At 39.2% G+C, this 26636-nt stretch overlaps 1 pseudogene; it reads right to left on the reverse strand.

Moving 5' to 3' along the window:
- Positions 1 to 10636, reverse strand: part of LOC116581980 — a 32886-nt pseudogene extending 22250 nt beyond the window's left edge.
- Positions 10637 to 26636: the final 16000 nt, after the last annotated feature.

A 26636-nucleotide genomic window follows, 5' to 3' on the forward strand; every position in this document is an offset into this window, starting at 1 on the left:
TTGCCTGATTTTTTTGCATATATTTACTTATAATATGTTCTTATATTTGTTTATATCTCTTTGGTGATGGTTGTGATCTCTTTTATTCATGACTTTAACTATTTGGGTCTTTTCTCTTTTCTTTTTGATTACTCTGGCCAGGGATTTATCAATCTTATTAATTCTTTTAAAGAATGACCTCCTAGTTTTGTTGATCTATTCTACTGTTCTTTTGGTTTCTATTTCATTGATTTCTGCTCTAATATTTATTATTTCTTTTCTCTTGCTGGGTTTAGTTCTTATTTGCTATTCTTTTTCCAGCTCCTTTAGGTGTTTGGTTAGGTTGTGTATTTGAGACCTTTCTTGTTTCTTGAGAAAAGCTTGTATTGCTATATAATTCCTTCTTAGGACCGCCTTTGTTGCATCCAAAAGATTTTGAACAGTTGTTTTCATTTTCATTTGTTTCTTTGAATTTTTTAAAAAATTTCTCTTTAATTTCCTGGTCATTCATTCTTTAGTAGGATGCTCTTTAGCCTCCATGTATTTGAGGTCTTTTCATATTTCCTCTTGTGATTGAGTCCCTGTTTCAAAGCATTGTGGTCCAAAAATATGCAGGGAATGATCCCAATCTTTTCGTAACAGGCAAGACCTGATTTTTGTCCCAGTATGTGACCTGTGCTAGAGACTGTTCCATGTGCAGTGGAGAAGAATGTGTATTCTGTTACTTTAGAATAGAATGTTCTGAATATACCTGTGAAGTCCATGTGTTCCAGTGTGTCATTCAAAGCCCTTCTTTCCTTGTTAAACTTTTGCTTAGATTATCTGTCAATTGCAGTGAGGGGGGTGATAAAATCCAAAATACTATTGGATTATTATTGATGTGTTTCTTTAGTTTTGTTATTATTTGGCTTATATAATTGGCTGCTCCCATGTTAGGGGCATAAATGTTTACAATTTTTAAACCTTGTTGTTGGAGAGACCATATAATTATGTCTCTTATTACAGTCTTTGGTTAAAATCTAATTTGTCTGATACAGGGATTGCTACCCCAGATTTCTTTTGATGTCCATTAGCATGATAAATGGTTTTATACCCTGTGACTTTAAATCTGAAGGTGTCTTTGGATCCTAGATGAGTCTCTTCCAGACAGCATTTTGATGGGTCTTATTATTATTTATTTTTTTAACCATTCTGATATCCTTTTCTTTTGACTGGGGCGCTTAGCCCATTTACATTCAGAATAATTTTGAAAGATATTAATTATTGTCATTGTATTGCCTGTCAAGTGACTGTTTCTGCCACTTTATTGTCTCTATTCTTTTCTGGTCTATGATATTTTTGTGCTCTCTCTTTGCTTAGAGGATCCCTTTTAGTATTTCTTATAGGGCTAGTTTGGTGGATACAAATTCTTTTAGTTTCTCCTTGTCCTTGAAGCTTTTGATTATTCCTTCTAATTTGAATGATATCCTAGCTGGATAAAGTATTATTGGTTGCATGTTTTTCTGATTTTGTATCCTGCATATAGCATGCCAGTCCTTTCTGGCCTGCTCGGTCTTCACTGATAGGCTTGGTGCCCAATCTAATGTTTCTTCCCTTGTAGGTTACAGACCACTTGTCTTGACTTGCTTTCAGGATTTTCTCTTTGTCTCTAAGATTTGCAAGTTTCACTATTATATGTCAAGGTGTTGACCTATTTTTATTGATTTTGAGGGAAGTTCTCTGTGCCTCCTGTACTTGGATGCTTGTTTCTTTCCCCAGATTAAGGAGTTTCTCTGCTATAATTTGCCCCAATATGCCTTCTGCCCCTCTCTTTTTACTTCTGGCATCCTAATTATTCTAATATCGTTTCACTTTATGGTATCACTTTTCTCTTGAATTCTTCCCTCATGATCCAATAATTGTTTATCTCTTTTTCTCACTTCCTCATTTATCCTAGGAGTTAGAGCCTCTATTTTTTATTACAGCTCATTAATAACCTTTTTGATTTTGACTTGGTTAGATTTTAGTTCTTTTATTTCTCCAGAAAGGGATTCTCTAGTGTTGTCTATGCTTTTTTCAAGCCCAGCTATTATCTTTATAATTATTATTCTGAACTTAGTTCCAACATCTTACTTATGTCCATACTGATTAGGCCCCTGGCTGTCAGTACTGCCTCTTATCCTTTTTTTTTTTTTTTTTTGAGATGAGTTTTTCTGCCTTTTTATTCTTGCAGAAAGTGGCTGCTTTTCTATTTGTAGAGTTGCAGCTATTCTTTTCTTAGATCTCCAGATGAGTTCACAGGTGTTCAGTATGATTTGATAGCTATATAGCTGAATTCCTGGCACCAGACAAAATTAAGGTCTCCTACTCTTCTGCCATCTTGGACTCCCAAGCTCCTGGTCTGTATTTCACCTATTTTGCTCTGATTTTTATTATTTTCTTCTGTTAACATTGAATGTAATTTGTTCCTATTTTTCTGGTTCTTTGAGGCATCAAATTGGTTATTGATTTGAATTCTTTCTAATTTCTCAATATATGTGTTTATTGTTATAAACTTGCCTCTCAGAACTGCTTTTCCTGCATTCCACAAGACTAGTATGTTGTATTTTCATCTTCATTTGTTTCAGGATAATTTTTATTTTTCTTTTGATTTCTTCTTTGACTTCTTGGTTTAGAAATATATTGCTTAATTTCCACATATTTGAAGATCTATTTACTTCCTTCTTATGCCATTGTGATCAGAAAAGATTGTTGGTATAATTTAAATCTTAACTTTGCTAGGACTAGTTTTATAGTGTATCTTGTGATCTATCCTGGAGAATGTTCCATGTGTACAAGAGTAGAAAGTATATTCTATTGTTGTATGGAATGTTCCATATATGTCTGTTAAGTCCATTTGTTCTAAAATGTTGTTCACTTCTAATGATTCTTAGCTTTCTGTCTGGACGTGTAGCCATTGTAGATATTAGAGTCCCCTCCTATTATATTGTTATTTAATTCTCCTTTAAAATGTGTTAATATTTGCTTACTATATTTTAGTGTTAAAATGTTGGAAGCATATATAGTTATGACTGTTATATTTTCTTGATATATTGACTCTTTGTTGTTATATAATGACCTTTGTCTCTTGTTACAATTGTTGCCTTGAAGTCTGTTTTGTCTGATGTAAGTGGGAATACATCAACTTTCTTTTACTTATCATTTACCCATCGACTTTGAACATGTTTGTCTTTGGAGCTTAAATGAGTCTCCTGAAGGGAGCATATAGTTGAGTCTTGCTTTTTAATTAATCCAGATACTGTGCATATTGATTGGTGAGTTCAATCTGTTACATTTACATGTAGAGTGATTATAAGAGGACTGACTGCCATTTTATTTTTTTCTGGTGGTTCTATATTTTTGTTATTTTTTTCTTCTGTTATTTTAATCTACCTTCTCAAGTTGGTAATTTTCTATAATGACTTCCTCATTTCTGCCTTTTTTGTTTTGCATCTTTCCTCTGGATTTTTGTTTTGTTACCATTAGGTTTATAAAATTTCTTATCAATAAAAATAGTATGTTCTTTGCTGATAGAACTTATCTGCATTTGCCTATATAGGTTTCATCATTTTCTCCTCCCCTATTGTATTTTTATTGTTACAAATTATCCCTTTTTGTGACGTTTGCTGCCAAATTATACTGGTTGTTTTTAATGCCTTTCTCCTTTAACCTGTATGCTATAATTAAATGTTTAATACTGCATTTAAAAATAAGTTATAATTTTTTATTTTGTCTGTCTAGCACCTTACTCAGTTTTATGCACTAATTTTTTTTATATCAGGTAGAAGAACTTTCAATATTTCTTATAAGACAGATCTAGTAGTAATGAGCTTTGGCTTTTGTTTAGGAAAGCCTTATTTCTCCTTTATATCTGAAGGATTACTTTCATGGTTAGAGTATTATTGGCTGTCAATTTTTATCTTTTAATATTTTGAATATATTCCACTCTCTTCTGCCCAGATTCTGCTGAGAAATCTTACTTCCTTTGTAAGTTACTTTTTTTTCTTTTTTTCTTTCCTTTTTTTTTTTTTTTTTTTTTTTAAGCCTGGCTGCCTTTAGGATTGTTTGTCTATCATTGAATTTTGACAGCTTTATTGTAGTATGTCTTGAAAATGGTCTTTTTGCATTGAGATAGCAAAGTGATCTATTAGCTTTGTGCAGTTGTATGCCTACTTCCTTCCTCATGCTTGAGAAGTTCTCAGTTATTATTTCTTTAATTAGCTCTCTGTTCCATTCTCCTTTTCTCTGCATTCTGGTATACCCATTATTCTTATGTTGGCTCTAATGGGATCTGATAGATTTCATAAGGTTTTAAGCTTTTAAAAATCTTAGTTCCCTCCTTCTTCTACCCAAATCATTTCTAAATTTCTGTCTTCCAGATTGTTTATTCTTTGTTCCATCTGATCTAATCTATTACCACTGCTTTATAATGAATTGTTCATCTCATTTATAGAGTATATCAGTTCTAGAATTTCTCTTTGGTTCTCTTTTGAATTTCTCTTTGGTAAAGTACTCCTTCTGTTCATTAATTTTATTCCTGATTTCAATGAATTGCCTTTCTGAGTTTTCTTATAGCTCATTGAATTTCTTCATAACTGCTATTTTGAATTCTTTTTTTTTTTTTTTAAGATTGTACTTATCATAGAGAGAGAAGAAAAAGAATAATGGAAGGAAGAGCAGAAGGAGAGGGACAGGCAGACTTTTCTCTGGGTGTAGAGCATGACATGCAGCTCAATCCCATACATTGAAATCATGATCTGACCTGAAATCAAAGGCAATTGCTTAACCAACTGAGCCATACAGGTGCCCTTTGAGTTCTTTATCAGATCCCAATCTTGACTTTGAGGTAGTTGTTGGAAAATTTCTATTTTCTTTTACTATACATATTAGCATGATTTTTTTTCAAGATTTTATTTATTTATTTGACAGAGAGAGAGAGAGGGAGTATGAACACAAGCAGGTTGAGCAGTAGGCAGAGGGAGGTAGAGAAGCCAGCTCTCTGCTGTGCAGAGAGCCAGATGTGGGCTTGATCCTAGGACCCTGGTATCATGACCTGAGCTGAAGTCAGATGCTTACCTGACTGAGGCAGCCATGTGACCCACTTAGCATAACTTAAAAAAAATTAACATAATGTATTATTTGCCCCAGGTGTACAGGTCTGTGAATCACCCATCTTACACACAATTCACAGCACTCACCATAGCACATACCCTCCCCAAAGTCCATAACCCAGCCACCCCATCTCTTCCACCACCTCCCCTCCAGCAACCCTCAGTTTGTTTCATGAGATTAAGAGTCTCTCATGGTTTGTCCATAACATGATTTTGTAATGGTGTTTGAAGAGATATGCTTCTGTCAGCAAATTAGAAATACGAACTGCCTTTTTTATGTAAAGCTTTCTTTACTTTGATTTTAAATTTTTTTTTTATGATTTTAAATTTAACAGGTAAGCAGTTAGTGGCCTTTCTTTTGTTTTCCAGCAGGTGGTGATATAGCACAAATTTTTGTTTCTTTTACCTGCCCTGCCTTAAGCTATGTTTGGAAGTGCACACTTTCTGACCTCCATCCCCTCTGCCAGAGGAGTGACTGGCACTGCTGCTCTTGCTGTTGGTGTTGCCAGTGTCCTCAGTGCTGCCAGGGTTTCTGAGTAATGGGTATTGCTGCCAGGGTTGCCTGGGATTCAGGGGCTGTCCTTGCTTCTGGAGCTGCCAATCATGGGTGCCCACCACTGGTCCTACACTGGTTCTAACACCTCCACCAGGTCAAATCCATCCACCTTCAGGTGTACAGATGTATGGCTCTCTCAAGCATCTGTTGTGCTGGCAGAGGGGCCTTTGTTGGTCTGTGTCCTGATGTTTGTTATTTAAAGGGGAAAGACAAAGGTAACAACTTATACTGCCCTGATGCTGACCAGTGACTATACCTTTAGCATGTTGAATGGTCTATGAAGAATCTTGACTTTGATTTCACAGACTTACAAGGGATATTATAATAGTAGTGTCCAGAAAATTCCTTATGTTCTAGCAAAATACTTAAACTAAATTTATTTTATTTCATATACACTAGTAATAAAATGAGCTTTTTTTTTTTTCATGTATTTGGTTGACCAGTATTTTAAAGAGGTAATGTTTCTTAAGGGAAACATGGAATTTTCAGTGTTTACTTTATTTATACTTTTAGAAACTAATTTAAGGGGCACCTGGGTGGCTCAGTCAATTAGGCTTCTGTTTTTGGCTCAGGTCATTATCCTAGGGTCCTGGAATCAAGCCCGGTGTTGGGCTCCTAGCTCACTGGGAAGCCTACTTCTCCCTCTCCTCTCTGCTCATGCTCTTTCTTGCTATCTCTGACTCATTCTCTCAAATAAATAAATAAATAAAATCTTAAAAAAAAGAAACTAATTTAAAATTACTTCTGGTTTACTAAATGATAAATTGAAAGATGACTTCTTTGATAATATTTAGATCAATAAAAGAGAATTCTTAAAGAAAATACCTGCTGATTGATCTAAGAGCTTGTGATGAAGTTTTAAGAGCTAAATGAAACACACACACACACACATACACACATCTCTTGGCTTATGGATTTTCCTAAGAGAAATGACCCATAAGGAGATTTTATTAATCATTGGAATTTCTATCTCGTGGATGTGATATATGTGGTTGTCAATTTAATACGAAATTCTTGGTGTGTTTATATTTATTTATTTTTTTCTTTTTACTGTCTATTCTAGTAAAATGCATGATTTAAAGTAAAAAAGATCATAGAGGAATTTTTAATTATTATAATATAAAACTAATTGGGATATAATATTTAGGCTTTTTCTTTTTTGGTCAAGCCATATCAAATAAATAAAACTTTTATATACTTTAGTCCAAAATTACACTGTAAAATTTGAATTTTAATCTCTTAAGAACAGTACAAAAATTCTTTTGTATACATTAACTGTGTATATAAATTCCATTTGAAGTATTCTTTGTTCAAGAGCTCCAAAATTATGTGGAAAGAAAAACAACGGGGGGTTTAAGTTATTTTTTAAAATATTGTGATCAGTCTCACTCCCAACTAAATGAATAGACTATTTCCCCCCTACTAAGAGGATAAGTTTCAATCAGATTACTGAAGCTAAACTGCTTTCACTATTTTTATTTGTTCTAATAAGTCAGTGGTTGAATATGGTTGACTAGCTGTGACAAAGAAAATGCAGATATAACCTAGGGCTATAAAACAGAATTCCATAAAGGGACTGTTTGTTATGAAAATATCTCAATTATACCAATCCGCATCACAACCCTGAACTGAAATCTCAGTTGATTCTCTGAGGTTGTTATTTTAATAAAGGAATTTCCTCCTGATTAATGAGCATGCACAAGATAGGCTCCTTTGTGTTTGGAATTGCTAACTATATGGCATAATTTTTGAGGTTCTTTGCATTGGCAAAGAGCAAACAGTCAGGGCCAGGAAAGGGAATTAGACCAAGCACATCTAGGGTGTTAACTCAGCTGGGGCAGAGAAATAATCTGGTGAATATTTGACCTTGACAATATATGACCCATTTGTGCTTTCTAAATTCAGCCAATGGTGAAGCTCAACTAATGCTTCTGGCCTGAGAAGGGCATTGAGAGGACATGATGATGTTTAACAAACCTGGACCATCTATGCTTCAGCCCACAAGATTTAGCTCCTGTGTCTTTGATGAGGGTTTTTTTTTTTTTTTTCTTGTCTGTCATTAAATTCAGTATAATCCTCACTATGCTATGCCTCAAGTTGTTATTTTTTCTTTATTATTTCATACTTCTAAAAAATTTGCAAATTAAGACCAACTCCTATAAACCATTATCTGTCACTCACTTATAAACATTATTTCTTATTATCTAACTGGCTTCCTGAGTTAACTAGGCATAGTTTTGGACTAAATGATGGCTTCTAACTTTGATGATGGCTGAGAGCTTAGCATGGTGTGTCGCTCTCGACCCGCAAGAACGACCCGTAGGCGAGGTGAGTGGCAAACTTCTTTATTCACAATCTTCAGCCGGGGACCCCCCCCAGTCTAAGACCCCCAAGTATATATCCACCAAGTGCGAACTATATCCAATCAGAGTATACCACGACTAACAAAACTACCAATCAGAAGGACTATCTATGTGCATGCATCGTGCTCGTGAGCACGTACGTGACTCCATAGGTTTTCTTTGTTCTACAGATCATGCGCCTTTCCCTTGACTCCTGGTATCTATCAAACGTCACCCGCGAATGCACTCACAGTCCTTGGGTTAATCTCTCACTCCTCCCACTCCTCAGACCTCGCTTAGTACGTGACTCCCTGCATCTGCTCGCATTCCTTAGGCAAACTATCTACAGCCCTGGCCCCTCAAGCCTTGCTTAGTACGTGACTCCTTGCTCCTGCTGCATGGCTCTCCACAGCTCCCCCTTTTTGTATTTTTATATGGCAGGGATCGTGCCTGTCTTAGGTCGCCAATCCTCTGCACACATGCTTACCCGTCATCGGGTACTCCCCCTAGCCGAGGAGCCCCTGTCTTAGGTTGCTATGGTGAGGGATCAGTCTTACCCGTCTTTGGCTACCGATCCAGCATTGCCAGCTATAATTTTGAGGGGGAATGGCTAGTCTCTGGAGCCACCATGGCCATGTCTGCCATGTGTTTTTAGCAGCAACAGCTTTAAGAACATCAGAGTCACTCTCATTAGGCTTGTTTGTTTTTCCAGCCTGAGGAGGAATAATGTCAAACACTTTCTTATAATACCAGGGCCAGAGGGCACCTATGTGGTGATTAAGGTCGCTCTTTGAGCTTCCCACGATGGACCTGCTGTTGTTTACGCACGATGGCTCTCAACTTGTAAACTTCTACAAGTATAATTTTAGCCGCACACGGTAAAAGGCACATAAAAATAACAACCACTACTAGCACACCTATAATAGATCCTATAACATACCATGCATGCGTCAGAGAGGGGAAATGAGACAGGAAGAGGGCTCATAAAGCTTTTAGCAAGCTTGCATTAAAGTAAGCGTTAGTAACAAACATGAGTTAGGGTGAGAAGATTGCACTCTATGCTGAGCCATTTGAAGAAGGGCTTGAAGCTGGGCAGTCTCTTGTCTCGGCCACAGTTGAACTGGCTCCGCCTTCATGGGAACAGGCTGCAGGACAGTCATCGTCGCTATCATCACCATCACCAGCACCCTCCACAGGTTCCACGGCCACCAGCCTGGTGAGACGTTCCGGCACCCAGAGTGGAGCAGGCGCATCCTGTGGGAAAACACAAAGGGAACCTCGGTGCCACCTAAGCACCGGGTCGGGTTTGGATAATTGGCCTTGCAAGTCTCCTGCCCCTCTCAGAGTCTTTTAAGCCCTGAGGGCCGCCGTGGCTATCTGTTGATACACCGCAGGGGGGTATGTACTCTGCACTTGGGCCCCGAGGTATGGCCCTGTGCCTGTCAGCATTTCCAAATTCTATTGCGGGTTACCCGCGGCTGCATTTCTCCGTGCTGTGTCCAGACAATTGTCCTGATTTTGGATTTTCCATTCTAGATATTGTCCTCCACTTAATACCGCCCTGGCCAAGTTGGCCCAATCCTCGGGAGCGAGGTAGAGTGCTCCCAGCGACTCCACAAGGGAGACTGTAAAGGCTGCCTGGGGCCCATAGCTGCTAACTGCCTCCTTCAGCTGCTTTACCAACTTAAAATCTAGTGGCTGGTGGTACCTCTGCTGATTCTGATCTTCTAACACTGGAAAAAAAACCTTTTCCCGGGCCAAGGACCTCTCTCCAATTCTCCGCGGCGCAGCCCGAACAATAGCACGTCTTGGTGCAGCTGGGCTTATAAGGCAGGGGCCACTCATGGGGTGGCGCCGTGGAGCTAGAATGTGGAAGCGGCGTAACTTTCGTTTTTAATTTCGATTGCGCCACAACTGCGGCTTCCGTCCCTGCTCTCAGCTGCGCCATTACTTCTCCCTGCACCCTTAACTCTCCTAATACCTTTTGCAATTCCGCCTCTTTATCCTCAAATCGTTGCCTCATGGCTTCTAAGTCTGTCTGGAGACCGGGAGATTCCTCCTTCTTGTTGTTTGCCTCTATCTTTCCTAGCTCCTGCAACTCGCTTTCTGACATCCCTTCTGAGCTTTCGCTTTCGGAGTCAGAGTCTCGGGAGGAGCCCTTACGGGATTCTTCTTTCACTTGCAAAAAAATTTCCCCTCCCTGTAGTACTGCTCGCTGCAGGGGCTCTCGGGGGGATTGCAAACATACTTTCACCAGGGACCACACGGCGAGAGTCCCCGGGGATGTAGAGGGGCAGAGTTTTAAGTCCTCGCCCAGGTGTTCCCATTGTGGCACATTTAGGAGCCCTTCTTCTATAAACCAGGGGGCAATCTCTGCTACTTCTTTTAAAAAGGCATGAGCCGTCTTAGATTTTAAAGGAGTGCCATTTGCTTTGAGAATGTCCTTTAGAGGACCTTCCATCCTATATCTAGCAAGTTCGTTTCCCATCCTGGAAATCTTTTGTTACTATAGTCCCTGAGGAGCCTAAATAGCTTTGTCTATGATCGTCCCCAGAGAACCTTCCCTGTCCAAAGACAGAAATGGGTGCACACTTTCCTTATCGTTGCTCTTACCCCAATCCTCGCTCCATGTCCGGCGTCTCGGTCCCCGGGTTTTCGGCACCAGTTGTCGCTCTCGACCCGCAAGAACGACCCGTAGGCGAGGTGAGTGGCAAACTTCTTTATTCACAATCTTCAGCCGGGGGACCCCCCCCAGTCTAAGACCCCCAAGTATATCTCCACCAAGTGCGAACTATATCCAATCAGAGTATACCACGACTAACAAAACTACCAATCAGAAGGACTATCTATGTGCACGCATCGTGCTCGTGAGCACGTACGTGACTCCATAGGTTTTCTTTGTTCTACAGATCATGCGCCTTTCCCTTGACTCCTGGTATCTATCAAACGTCACCCGCGAATGCACTCACAGTCCTTGGGTTAATCTCTCACTTCTCCCACTCCTCAGACCTCGCTTAGTACGTGACTCCCTGCATCTGCTCGCATTCCTTAGGCAAACTATCTACAGCCCTGGCCCCTCAAGCCTTGCTTAGTACGTGACTCCTTGCTCCTGCTGCATGGCTCTCCACAATGGTGTGTTGTAGAAATGATCATTTGGAGTTTGTAAGATAATTCATTAATAAAATGTTTATTTTTCCTTAAAGCATATTTTTGATCAGTGTGTAAATGGATTTGAAAAATGAAACTTTATTTCTCATATCTGATTATCTAAATTGAGATTATTCTACTTGAAATTAATAGATGATAACATTTAATGTATATGTGATAATTTTCTAATAGGCACAAAATTGTTCAAGAACATTATTATTGTCTTCTGAAAATTAGATCTCATTTTTATTTCAAGCTCCGTGTTCCCATAAATCTCAAAAATTAGTATGAGCGTTATGCCTCTTTTTATGTACTTTAACCAGGGGATTCTTCTGTGTGCATTTGAAGAAAATGTGTATTCTCTTCTTGGATGGAATATTTTATATATGTCTTTTAGAACCACGTATTCTGAAGTATGTTTCAAATTAAAAAAATTATATTCTTTTTTATGTGAATTTTCTTTTTTTAATTATTTTTTTAAATTTATTTTATTTTTTCAGCATAACAGTATTCATTGTTTCTGCACCACACCCAGTTCTCCATGCAATCTGTGCCCTCCTTAATACCCACCACCTTGATCCCCCAACCTCCCACCCCCTGCCCCTTCAAAATGCTCAGGTTGTTTTTCAGAGTCCACAATCTCTCATGGTTCACCTCCCCTTCCAATTTCCCTCAACTCCCTTCTCCTCTCCATCTCCCCATGTCCTCCATGTTATTTGTTATGCTCCACAAATAAGTGAAACCATATGATAATTGACTCTCTCTGCTTGACTTATTTCACTCAGCATACTCTTCCAGTCCCGTCCATGTTGCTACAAAAGTTGGATATTCATCCTTTCTGATGGAGGCATAATACTCCATAGTGTATATTGACCACATCTTCCTTATCCATTCGTCTGTTGAGGAGCATCTTGGTTCTTCCCACAGTTTGGCGACCATGGCCATTGCTGCTATAAACATTGGGGTACAAATGGCCCTTCTTTTCACTACATCTGTATCTTTGGGGTAAATAGCCAGTAATGCAATTGCAGGGTCATAGGGAAGCTCTATTTTTAATTTCTTGAGGAATCTCCACACTGTTCTCCAAAGTGGGTGCACCAACTTGCATTCCCACCAACAGTGTAAGAGGGTTCCCCTTCCTCCACATTCTTCCCAACAAACATTGTTTCCAGTCTTGCTAATTTTGGCCATTCTACTGATGTAAGGTGGTATCTCAATGTGGTTTTAATTTGAATCTCCCTGATGACTAGTGATGATGATCATTTATTTATGTGTCTAATAGCCATTTGTATGTCTTCATTGGAGAAGTGTCTGTTCATGTCTTCTGCCCATTTTTTGATATGATTGTCTTTTTTGTGTGTGTGGAGTTTGAGGAGTTCTTTATAGATCCTAGATATCAACCTTTTGTCTGTACTGTCATTTGCAAATATCGTCTCCCATTCCGTGGGTTGCCTTGTTGACCGTTTCCTTTGCTATGCAGAAGCTTTTGATCTTGATAATTCCCAAAAGTTCATTTTCACTTTTGTTTCCTTTGCCTTTGGAGACATATCTTGAAAGAAGTTGCTGTGACTGATATCAAAGAAATTACTGCCTATGTTCTCCTCTAGGATTCTGATGGATTCCTGTCTCATGTTGAGGTCTTTTATCCATTTCGAGTTTATCTTTGTATATGGTATAAGAGAATGGTCGAGTTTCATTCTTCTACATAGAGCTGTCCAGTTTTCCCAGCACCATTTATTGAAGAGACTATCTTTTTCCACTGTATATTTTTTCATGTTTTGTCAAAGATGATTTGACATAGAGTTGAGGGCCAATATCTGGGCTCTCTACTCTGTTCCACTGGTCTATGTGTCTGTTTTTATGCCAGTACCATGCTGTCTTGGTGATCACAGCTTAGTAGTAAAGCTTGAAATCAGGTACCGTGATGCTCCCAGTTTTATTTTTGTTTTTCAGCATTTCCTTAGCAATTCAGGGTCTCTTCTGATTCCATACAAATTTTAGGATTATTTGCTCCAGCTCTTTGAAAAATACTGGTGGAATTTTTATCAGAATGGCATTAAAAGTATAGATTGCTCTAGGCAGTATATACATTTTAACAATGTTTATTCTTCCGATCCAAGAGCACGGAATGGTCTTCCATCTTTTTGTGTCTTCTTCAGTTTCTTTCATGAGTGTTCTGCAGTTCCTTGAGTACAGATCCTTTACCTCTTTGGTTAGGTTTATTCCCAGGTATCTTATGCTTCTTGGTGTTATAGTAAATGGAATAAATTCTCTAATTTCCCTTTCTGTATTTTCACTGTTAGTGTATAAGAAAGCCACTGATTTCTGTACATTGACTTTGTATCCTGCCATGTTACTGAATTGCTGTATGAGTTCTAGTAGTTTGGCGGTAGAGTCTTTTGGGTTTTCCATATAAAGAAACATGCCATCTGTGAAGAGAGAGAGTTTGACTTCTTCATTGCCAATTTGGATACCTTTTATTTCTCTTTGTTGTCTGATTGCTGTTGCTAGGACTTCTAATACTATGTTGAACAAAAGTGGTGAGAGTGGACATCCTTGTCATGTCCCTGATCTCAACGGGAAGACTGTGAGCTTTTTCCCATTGAGGATATTTGCTGTGTGTCTTTCATAGATAGAGTTGATGAAGTTCAGGAATGTTCCCACTATCTCTATACCTTGAAGCATTTCAATCAGGAACAGATGCTGGATTTTGTCAAATGCTTTTTCTGCATCAATTGAGAGGACCATGTGGTTCTTCTTTCTTCTCTTATTGATTTGTTCTATTACACTGATTGATTTGAGAATGTTGAACCATCCTTGTAACCCAGGAATGAATCCCACCTGGACATGGTGGATAATCGTTTTAATGTGCTGTTGGATCCTGTTTGCTAGGATCTTGTTGAGAATCTTAGCATCCATATTCATCAGTGATATTGGTCTGAAATTCTCCTTTTTGGTGTGGTCTTTGTCTGGTTTGAGGATCAGGTTAATGCTGGCTTCATGAAAAGAGTCTGGACGTTTTCCTTCTGCTTCCATTTTTTGAAACAGCTTCAGGAGAATAGGTTTTATTTCTACTTTGAAAGTTTGGTAGAATTCCTCAGGGAATCCGTTAGGTCCTGGGCTCCTGTTTCTTGGGAGGTTTTCGATCACTGCTTCAATCTCGTTACTAGATATCAATCTATTCAGGTTGTCAGTTTCTTTCTGGTTCAGTTTTGGGAGTTTATAGTTTTCCAGGAATGCATCCATTTCATGTAGGGTGCTTAGCTTATAGGCATATAACTGTTGATAATAACTTCTGATAATTTTTTTCTACTTCTTTGGTGTTAGTTGTGATCTCTCCCTTTTCACTCATAATTTTATGAATTCGAGCTTTCTCTCTTTTCTTTTGGATTAGTGTGGCCAGTGGTTTATTGATCTTATTGATTCTTTCAAAAAACCAGCTTCTAGTTTCATTGATACGTTCTACTGTATCTCTGGCTTCTATCTCATTGATCTCTGCTCTAATCTTGATCATTTCCCTTTTATTTGTGGAGTTGGTTTGATCTGTTGTTGATTCTCTAGTTCTTTAAGGTGTAGAGACAGCTGGTGTATTCTGGATTTTTCAATTTTTCGAGGGAGGCTTGGATGGCTATGTATTTCCCCCTTAGGACTGCCTCTGCTATATCCCATAGGTTCTGGACCGAAGTGTCTTCATTCTCATTGGTTTCCATGAATTGTTTCAGTTCTTCTTTGATCTCCTGGTTGATCCAAGCATTTTTTTAAAAAGATTTTATTTATTTGACACAGAGAGGGAGATCACAAGCATGCAGAGAGGCAGACAGAGAGAGAGAGAGAGAGAGAGAGGGAAGCAGGCTCCCTCCCAAGTAGAGAGCCAGATGCGGGGCTCGATCCAAGGACCCTGAGATCATGACCTGAGACAAAGGCAGAGGTTTTAACCCACTGAGCCACCCAGGCGCACCTGATTCAAGCATTCTTAAGCAAGGTGGTCTTTAGCTTCCAGGTTTTTGAGTTCCTTCTGATCTTTTCCTTGTGATTGAACTCCAGTTTCAAAGCACTGTGATCTGAGAAGATGCAGGGAATAATCTCAGTCTTTTGGTATCTGTTGAGTCCTTACTTGTGACCCAGTGTGTGGTCTATTCTTGAGAAGGTTCCATGTGCACTTGAGAAGAATGAGTATTTTGTTGTTTTAGGGTGGAGTGTTCTGTATATATCTATGGGGTCCATCTGTTCCAATGTGTCATTCGATGCTCTTGTTTCTTTATTGATTTTCTGCTCGGATGATCTGTCTATTTCTGAGAGAGGCATGTTAGGATCTCCTACTATTAATGTATTCAGATCAATATGACTCTTTATTTTGATTAATAGTTTTCTTATGTAATTGGCTGCTCCCATATTGGGGGCATATATATTTACAATGGTTAGATCATCTTGGTGGATAGTCCCTTTAAGAATTATGCAGTGTCCTTCTGTATCTCTGACTGCAGTCTTTAGTTTAAAATCTACTTTATCTGATATAAGAATCACTACCCCGGCCTTCTTTTGAGACCCATTGGCATGAAAGAGCTTCTCCATCCCTTCACTTTCAGTCTGGGTGTATCCTTAGGTTCAAAATGGGTCTCTTGTAGACAACATATGGATGGGTCCTGTCGTTTTATCCCATGTGCAACCGTTGGTCATTTTATGGGCGCATTTAGGACATTCACATTGAGAGTGATTATTGGTAGATACATTTTTATTGACATCGTATTACCTTTGAAGTCTTTCTTTCTGTAGATTGTCTCTACATTTCTGTTCAGTGATTTTCTTAGGATTTTTCCTGTTTTATAGAACCCCTCCCCCTTAATATTTCCTGTGGTATCAGCTTGGTGGTTGCTGTCTTTTAAGCCTTGCTGGTCTTGGGAACTCTTTATCTCTCCATCCATTTTGAATGTCAGTCTTGCTGGATAAAGTATTCTTGGCTGCATGTTCTTCTCATTTAGTGCCCTGAATATATCTTGCCAGCTTTTTCTGGCTTGCCAGGTCTCTGTGGACAGATCTGACGTTATTCTGATGGGCTTTCCTCTGGAAGTAAGGAGCCTCTTTGTCCTAGCGGCTTTCAAGAGATTATATCTACAATTATGATTCCTCAATTTGACTATCAGGTGCCTTGATGTTTTTTTGGAATCTATAATCTTGGAGGGAGACCATTCAGCCTCTAGTACATGAATGCTGTTTCCATTCATGAGATTGGGAAAATTTTCATGAAGAACTTGTTCCACTATATCTTCCAGACTTCTTTCTTTCTCCTCGCCTTCAGAGATTCCAATAATTCTGACGTTGGAACGTTCCATGGCATCATTTATTTCCCTGATTCTGTTTTCGTGGCTTCTAAGCTGTTTGTTCCAGGATTCCTCCTGATACTTTCTCTCTATCTGTTTGTCCTCCAGATCACCAATTCTATCATCTGTCTCAGTTACTCTAGCTTTTAGAGAATTTAGATTAGATTGGAACTCATTGAGAGCATTGTGAACCTCATCCCTGGTAGCATTCAGTTCTGCCCTAACATTGTGAACATCATCCCTGGTCACTTTCAGTTCTGCCCTAATCAATTCCATTTGGTCATCCATGGCTTTTTCCAACGTAGCTATTGCCTGGATAATTGTTAGCCTGAATTCTCTTTCTGACATATTGTCTATATCGATAGCCATTAGCTCTGTTGCAGAAGGCCCATCCTCTCTGTTTTTCTTCTGTTGGGCATTCCTCCTCCTAGTCATTTTGGTGAGAGATGGCTGAATGGATGTAGCTGGATGTATCCACTGTGGTTCAGTCTAGGTGCACCCTGGAACGCTTCTGAGCAATCAGGATTCCCCACCCAAACGAGAGAAAAAAGAAAAGAAAAGAAAAAGAGAGAGAGAGACAGGAAAGAAAGGGAAGATAAAAGAGAAGGTTCAGCCCAAATGGGCCCTAAGGTAAGATTTATGAAGTATACAAACAAAAACAGGCAAATAAAAAGACTGATAAGAGTAGATGACAAGAGAAAAAAAAAGAACCTCATCAAAAAGAACCCCAAGTATAAGATTTATATACTATCAGGACAGTCACAAATACACAGAAACACTGGTGGAAGAAAAAGATGCGAGAGTGGTTATAAATTCTCAGTGTGGACTAGAAAGGTTATTTTGATTCTTCCTGGATGTATCTTGATATCTTTGTTAAAGAACTCAACTTTCCTAAGATAAAGGGGGATTAAAAATTGGTTTACCGGGTGCCTGGGTGGCTCAGTGGGTTAAAGCCTCTGCCTTTGGCTCTGGTCATGATCCCAGGGTCCTGGGATTGAGCCCTGCATGAGGCTTTCTGCTCAGCAGGGAGCCTGCATTACCCTCTCTCTCTCTGCCTGCCTCTCTGCCTATTTGTGATCTCTGTTTGTCAAATAAATAAATAAATAAAAATATTTTTAAAAAATTGGTTTACCTATAGGGGTAGCATTGATTTGGGAAAGGTATTACTTTGAAGTTTACCTCTATATGAATATTAAAAAATAAAAATAAAAAAAAGATTAACCTAAACTAAACAAAAGTAAAATTTTAAAAAGTTTAAAAAATAGAAAAGCAAAAGAAAAACATGGGTATATGTATCAAAAAGTTCAGGTTAAAAGTTATAATGGAATTTGATGTATTGGACATCTCACTATGATGGTAAATAGGTTAAAAAATTATCTATATAGGGCGCCTGGGTGGCTCAGTGGGTTAAGCCGCTGCCTTCGGCTCAGGTCATGATCTCAGGGTCCTGGGATCGAGTCCCGCATTGGGTTCTCTGCTCCGCGGGGAGCCTGCTTCCTCCTCTCTCTCTCTCTGCCTGCCTCTCTGCCTACTTGTGATCTCTCTGTGTCAGATGAATAAATAAAATCTTAAAAAAATAATTACCTATATATAAAAAAAGAATCAGAATAGTGGGAACTTATTAAAAATAAAAGTTGTACCTATGAAGTAGTGGTGGTTGTTCTCTTGTCGTCTTTTTTTTTTTTCCTGGTTAATTTTCTGGGGGAGGGACCTGCCACATGGGTTTTCAGGCAATGTTCCCTGAGTTAAGTCCTCCTGCCCCCCTCAAGGGGGTGGGCTCTGAGGAAACCAGTTTTTCAGGCTTTTGTTCTCTATAGGTTTTTATGTTTGTTTGTTCATTTTTTTTTTCTCCTCTCACCTGACAACTTTTTATGGTTTTTGGAGGCTTAGAGGAAAGCAAACTGCACCTGGACCTCCCTCTCAGAGAGAAGTCTCAGTCTGTTCCCCTCTGGGTGTTGCAGAGCACATAAATTCCCTCTCAGCCACTGGCAGAGCAGGTTCTGAGTCGCAGTCCCTGGGGACACAGGAACTCCTGTTTGTACTATGCTGGAATTAAAATTAAAAACAATAAAAAATATATTTGTGTCCCTGAGACATCTTATCAAGAGACTGTGCCTAAATTTTGGAAGTCAGGAAAGGCTTTCTAAGGTCAAAGATGTTGGAATGGAGCATGCTGTCCTGGAGTTATCAGCCATTGACACCAGCTTCTGCTGGTTCATCCTTGTACTTGGTTGTACTTGTTCATCCTTGTTTTAGGTTATTGGCCCAAATAAGGGAGACAGTAAAACTCTTCATTATTTCTAAACTTCATTATTTCTAAGCTTCAAGCTGGGCCTTTCCCTTGTTGGTCTCAATTGTTTCATGTAGGGAATTCTAAGATATTTTTGATATAGATATATGTACATATATCTATATATCTAGTATATATATATAGGGGTAGCATTATACCCATATATATATATATATATATATATATATATATATATATATATATAGGGGTGTATATATATATATATATACCCCCTTATACCATGATGGTTGAGGGAAAGAAAGACTTGGATCTTACTGGGTCAGTAGGCTTTATCATGGAACAATGCCTTTTACTCTTATACTCCTGAAGCTGGTTCTCTTATCCACTTTCAACCACATTCCCAGTCTTGATACAAGATTGTATCTCAACTTCCCAGGGATCTGCTAGCATCTCAAGTCTTCCTTTTATATTAACTTCCTTATGCTCAGGAAATCTCAGTCTCATCAAGGTCCTGAGATCCCACATGATGGTGTCTATCCCACATTTTCCCAAACATTTGGTTATATGTGTCATATATGAAAGTTAAGACTCAGATTTGATTTCTGCATTCTTCTGACTTCCCTCTCCTGAAGCAAATGAATATCTGCAGTGCTTGGGTTGAGGAAGAGACCATGGGGTGTAGGAACTGCCTTGGGAAATAGTCTAGATCAAAGTTTTACAGTATTCTGCCACAATTATGAGTCATAGATGGTAAAGACGTGTCAGGGAACTAGATGGATATTTCTGTCAAGATGTAACTGGTGATATGCTATAAGCACTATGGCATTGAATAGGAGCTTCAACAAAATACATACCCTCTTGTTATGAAACTTAACTTGCTATGGTGCAATATCTTGCTTGGATGGGGACTTTTTTCAAATATCTATAAAACTGATTAAGCTACTCTGCCAAATTAACACAACCCAGTTAAATTCACTGAAGATGGAATTATGAGTTAGAATGCCAATGGATTAATATCCAAAAACCAATTAGCAGTCATTCTTAGAGTGTACATCCTTTTGCTGAGAACTTGTGGTCAGACAATCATGTTAAAAATGTGCTTTGGAGGGGGAGGAGTCAAGATGGCAGAGAAGTAGCAGGCTGAGACTACTTCAGCTAGCCAGAGATCAGCTAGATAGCTTATCCAAAGATTGCAAACACCTGAAAATCCATCGGCAGATCGAAGAGAAGAAGAACAGCAATTCTGGAAACAGAAAAACAACCACTTTCTGAAAGGTAGGACCGGCAGAGAAGTGAATCCAAAGTGACGGGAAGATAGACCCCGGGGGGAGGGGCCGGCTCCCGGCAAGTGGCGGAGCAACGGCGCACAAAATCAGGACTTTTAAAAGTCTGTTCCGCTGAGGGACATCGCTCCAGAGGCTAAACCGGGGCGAAGCCCACGCGGGGTCAGCGTGGCCTCAGGTCCCGCAGGGTCACAGAAGGATCAGGAGTGTCTGAGTGTCGCAGAGCTTGCGGGTATTGGAATGGGAAAGCCAGCTACAGAGACAGAGCCGACAGTAAGCTCACAGCTCGGTGTTACCTTGAACCGGTTGCAGGCTCGGTGAGCTCAGAGCGCGGCCGGAGGTCAGGCAGACGGGAGTAACTGGGCGCTGTTCTCTGTGGGCGCACTGAGGAGTGGGGCCCTGGGCTCTCGGCTCCTCCGGGCCGGAGACCAGGAGGCCGCCATTTGTATTCCCCGTCCTCTGGAACTCTACGGAAAGCGCTCAGGGACCAAAAGCTCCTGAAAGCAAACCCGAGCGGATTACTCACCTCGGCCCCTGATAAGGGCGGTGCAATTCCGCCTGGGGCAAAGACACTTGAGAATCACTACAACAGGCCCCTCCCCCAGAAGATCAACAAGAAATCCAGCCGAGACCAAGTTCACCTACCAAGGACTGCGGTTTCAATACCAAGGAGAGCAGCAGAATTCCAGAGGAGGAGAAAGCAAAGCACGGAACTCATGGCTTTTTCCCTGTGATTTTTTTTAGTCTTGGGGTTAATTTAATTTTTTTCTTTTTCATTTTTTGTTTTCTTTTTCTCGCCTTCTGGTTAAATTTTTTTTTAACTTTTACCTTTTTCTTTTTTAACGTTTTTTAACTAGTTTATCTAATATATATATTTTTTCTTTTTTATATTTTTCTTATTTGTTTTCTATTTTTTAAATTCTTTTCTTTTTTCTTTTTTTTTTCTTTATTCCTTTTTGAACCTCTTTTTATCCCCTTTCTCCCCCCTCACGACTTGGGATCTCTTCTAATTTGGTTAAAGCATATTTTCCTGGGGTTGTTGCCACCCTTTTAGTATCTTACTTGCTCCTTCATATACTCTTATCTGGACAAAATGACAAGATGGAAAAATTCAACACACAAAAAAGAACAAGAGGCAGTACCGAAGGCTAGGGACCTAATCAATAAGACATTGGTAATATGTCAGATCTAGAGTTCAGAATGACAATTCTCAAGGTTCTAGCCGGGCTCGAAAAAGGCATGGAAGATATTAGAGAAACCCTCTCGAGAGATATAAAAGCCCTTTCTGGAGAAATAAAAGAACTAAAATCTAACCAAGTTGAAATCAAAAAAGCTATTAATGAGGTGCAATCAAGAATAAAGGCTCTCACTGCTAGGATAAATGAGGCAGAAGAAAGAATTAGTGATATAGAAGACCAAATGACAGAGAATAAAGAAGCTGAGCAAAAGAGGGACAAACAGCTACTGGACCACGAGGGGAGAATTCGAGAGATAAGTGACACCATAAGACGAAACAACATTAGAATAATTGGGATTCCAGAAGAAGAAGAAAGAGAGAGGGGAGCAGAAGGTATACTGGAGAGAATTATTGGGGAGAATTTCCCCAATATGGCAAAGGCAACGAGCATCAAAATTCAGGAGGTTCAGAGAACGCCCCTCAAAATCAATCAGAATAGGCCCACACCCCGTCACCTAATAGTAAAATTTACAAGTCTCAGTGACAAAGAGAAAATCCTGAAAGCAGCCCGGGAAAAGAAGTCTGTAACATACAATGGTAAAAATATTAGATTGGCAGCTGACTTATCCACAGAGACCTGGCAGGCCAGAAAGAGCTGGCATGATATTTTCAGAGCACTAAAGGAGAAAAACATGCAGCCAAGAATACTATATCCAGCTAGGCTATCATTGAAAATAGAAGGAGAGATTAAAAGCTTCCAGGACAAACAAAAACTGAAAGAATTTGCAAACACCAAACCAGCTCTACAGGAAATATTGAAAGGGGTCCTCTAAGCAAAGAGAGAGCCTACAAGTGGTAGATCAGAAAGGAACAGAGACCATATACAGTAACAGTCACCTTAGAGGCAATACAATGGCACTAACTTCGTATCTCTCAATAGTTACCCTGAATGTTAATGGGCTAAATGCCCCTGTTAAAAGACACAGGGTATCAGAATGGATAAAAAAACAAAACCCATCTATATGTTGCCTCCAAGAAACTCATTTTAAGCCCTAAGACACCTCCAGATTTAAAGTGAGGGGGTGGAAAAGAATTTACCATGCTAATGGACATCAGAAGAAAGCAGGAGTGGCAATCCTTATATCAGATCAATTAGATTTTAAGCCAAAGACTATAATAAGAGATGAGGAAGGACACTATATCATACTCAAAGGGTCTGTCCAACAAGAAGATTTAACAATTTTAAATATCTATGCCCCCAACGTGGGAGCAGCCAACTATATAAACCAATTAATAACAAAATCAAAGAAACACATAAACAATAATACAATAATAGTAGGGGACTTTAACACTCCCCTCATTGAAATGGACAGATCATCCAAGCAAAAGATCAGCAAGGAAATAAAGGCCTTAAACGACACACTGGACCAGATGGACATCACGGATATATTCAGAACATTTCATCCCAAAGCAACAGAATACACATTCTTCTCTAGTGCACATGGAACATTCTCCAGAATAGATCACATCCTCGGTCCTAAATCAGGACTCAACCAGTATCAAAAGATTGGGATCATTCCCTGCATATTTTCAGACCACAATGCTCTAAAGCTAGAACTCAACCACAAAAGGAAGTTTGAAAAGAACCCAAATAAATGGAGCCTAAACAGCATCCTTCTAAAGAATGAATGGTTCAACCGGGAAATTAAAGAAGAATTGAAAAAAATCATGGAAACAAATGATAATGAAAATACAACGGTTCAAAATCTGTGGGACACAACAAAGGCAGTCCTGAGAGGAAAATATATAGCGGTACAAGCCTTTCTCAAGAAACAAGAAAGGTCTCAGGTACACAACCTAACCCTACACCTCAAGGAGCTGGAGAAAGAATAAGAAAGAAACCCTAAGCCCAGCAGGAGAAGAGAAATCATAAAGATCAGAGCAGAAATCAATGAAATAGAAACCAAAAAAACAATAGAACAAATCAACGAAACTAGGAGCTGGTTCTTTGAAAGAATTAATAAAATTGATAAACCCCTGGCCCGACTTATCAAAAAGAAAAGAGAAAGGACCCAAATAAATAAAATCATGAATGAAAGAGGAGAGATCACAACTAACACCAAAGAAATACAAACTATTATAAGAACATACTATGAGCAACTCTACACCAATAAATTTGACAATCTGGAAGAAATGGTTGCATTCCTAGAAACATATAAATTACCACAACTGAACCAGGAAGAAATAGAAAGCCTGAACAGACCCATAACCAGTAAGGAGATTGAAACAGTCATTAAAAATCTCCAAACAAACAAAAGCCCAGGGCCAGACGGCTTCCCGGGGGAATTCTACCAAACATTTAAAGAAGAACTATTCCTATTCTCCTGAAACTGTTCCAAAAAATAGAAATGGAAGGAAAATTTTCAAACTCGTTTTATGAGGCCAGCATCACCTTGATCCCAAAATCAGACAAGGATCCCATCAAAAAAGAGAGCTATAGACCAATATCCTTGATGAACACAGATGCAAAAATACTCAACAAAATACTAGCCAATAGGATTCAACAGTACATTAAAAGGATTATTCACCACGACCAAGTCGGATTTATTCCAGGGCTCCAAGGTTGGTTCAACATCCGCAAATCAGTCAATGTGATACAACACATCAATAAAAGAAAGAACAAGAACCATATGATACTCTCAATAGATGCTGAAAAAGCATTTGACAAAGTACAGCATCCCTTCCTGATCAAAACTCTTCAAAGTGTAGGGATAGAGGGCACATACCTCAATATCATCAAAGCCATCTATGAAAAACCCACCGCAAATATCATTCTCAATGGAGAAAAACTGAAAGCTTTTCCGCTAAGGTCAGGAACACGGCAGGGATGTCCATTATCACCACTGCTATTCAACCTAGTACTACAGGTCCTAGCCTCAGCAATCAGACAACAAAAGGAAATTAAAGGCATCCAAATCGGCAAAGAAGAAGTCAAATTATCACTCTTCGCAGATGATATGATACTATATGTGGAAAACCCAAAAGACTCCACTCCAAAACTGCTAGAACTTATACAGGAATTCAGTAAAGTGTCAGGATATAAAATCAATGCACAGAAATCAGTTGCATTTCTCTACACCAACAGCAAGACAGAAGAAAGAGAAATTAAGGAGTCAATCCCATTTAAAATTGCATCCAAAACCATAAGATACCTAGGAATAAACCTAACCAAAGAGGCACAGAATCTATACTCAGAAAACTATAAAGTACTCATGAAAGAAATTGAGGAAGACACAGAGAAATGGAAAAATGTTCCATGCTCCTGGATTGGAAGAATAAATATTGTGAAAATGTCTATGCTACCTAAAGCAATCTACACATTTAATGCAATTCCTATCAAAGTACCATCCATCTTTTTCAAAGAAATGGAACAAATAATGCTAAAATTTTTATGGAACCAGAAAAGACCTCGAATAGCCAAAGGGATATTGAAAAAGAAAGCCAACGTTGGTGGCATCACAATTCCGGACTTCAAGCTCTATTACAAAGCTGTCATCATCAAGACAGCATGGTACTGGCACAAAAACAGACACATAGATCAATGGAACAGAATAGAGAGCCCAGAAATAGACCCTCAACTCTATGGTCAACTAATCTTCGACAAAGCAGGAAAGAATGTCCAATGGAAAAAAGACAGCCTCTTCAATAAATGGTGCTGGGAAAATTGGACAGCCACATGCAGAAAAATGAAACTGGACCATTTCCTTACACCACACACAAAAATAGACTCAAAATGGATGAAGGACCTCAATGTGCGAAAGGAATCCATCAAAATCCTTGAGGAGAACACAGGCAGCAACCTCTTTGACCTCTGCCGCAGCTACATCTTTCTAGGAACAACACAAAAGGCAAGGGAAGCAAGGGCAAAAATGAACTATTGGGATTTCATCAAGATCAAAAGCTTTTGCACAGCAAAGGAAACAGTTAACAAAATCAAAAGACAACTAACAGAATGGGAGAAGATATTTGCAAACGACATATCAGATAAAGGACTAGTGTCCAGAATCTATAAAGAACTTAGCAAACTCAACACCCAAAGAACAAATAATCCAATCAAGAAATGGGCAGAGGACATGAACAGACATTTCTGCAAAGAAGACATCCAGATGGCCAACAGACACATGAAAAAGTGCTCCACATCACTCGGCATCAGGGAAATACAAATCAAAACCACAATGAGATATCACCTCACACCAGTCAGAATGGCTAAAATCAACAAGTCAGGAAATGACAGATGCTGGCGAGGATGCGGAGAAAGGGGAACCCTCCTACACTGTTGGTGGGAATGCAAGCTGGTGCAGCCACTCTGGAAAACAGCATGGAGGTTCCTCAAAATGTTGAAAATAGAACTGCCCTATGACCCAGCAATTGCACTATTGGGTATTTACCCTAAAGATACAAACGACAAACGTAGTGATCCAAAGGGGCACGTGCACCCGAATGTTTATAGCAGCAATGTCCACAATCGCCAAACTATGCAAAGAACCTAGATGTCCATCAACAGATGAATGGATCAAGAAGATGTGGTATATATACACAATGGAATACTATGCAGCCATCAAAAGAAATGAAATCTTGCCATTTGGGACAACATGGATGGAACTAGAGCGTATCATGCTTAGCGAAATAAGTCAAGCAGAGAAAGACAACTATCATATGATCTCCCTGATATGAGGAAGTGGTGATGCAACATGGGGGCTTAAGTGGGTAGGAGAAGAATAAATGAAACAAGATGGGATTGGGAGGGAGACAAACCATAAGTGACTCAATCTCACAAAACAAACTGAGGGTTGCTGGGGGGAGGGGCTTTGGGAGAAGGGGGTGGGATTATGGACATTGGGGAGGGTATGTGCTTTGGTGAGTGCTGTGAAGTGTGTAAACCTGGTGATTCACAGACCTGTACCCCTGGGGATAAAAATATATGTTTATAAAAAATAAAAAATTTTAAAAAAATATGTGCTTTGGAGCAGTAAGTAGAATGGGATGAGATAGATGGTCCTGAAGAATATTTTATTAAACCTGACAAAAAAAATTTGGGATATTTCTGCCTACACAGTAACTGTGGGTGCTTCAGATCACTGTCTTTTTGCACACATTATTGCACTGTCCAGCTACAGATTTTCAGTCTCCAGCTTCCTTAAACATAAAAAATACACACTTACTAAAAATGTATTCCCACCATTCCAGACAGGTTGCATTACAGTCAAATGATGTTATTGTTTTTTTAAGATTTTATTTATTCATTTGACAGACAGAGATCACAAGTAGGCAGAGAGGCAGACAGAGAGAGAGAGAGAGAGAGAGGGAAGCAGGCTCCCCACTGAGCAGAGAGCCCGATGTGGGGCTCGATCCCAGGACCCTGAGATCATGACCTGTGCTGAAGGCAGAGGCTTA

The sequence above is a fragment of the Mustela erminea genome, chromosome 2, assembly GCF_009829155.1.
Source record: "Mustela erminea isolate mMusErm1 chromosome 2, mMusErm1.Pri, whole genome shotgun sequence".
Taxonomy (NCBI): Eukaryota; Metazoa; Chordata; class Mammalia; order Carnivora; family Mustelidae; genus Mustela; species Mustela erminea.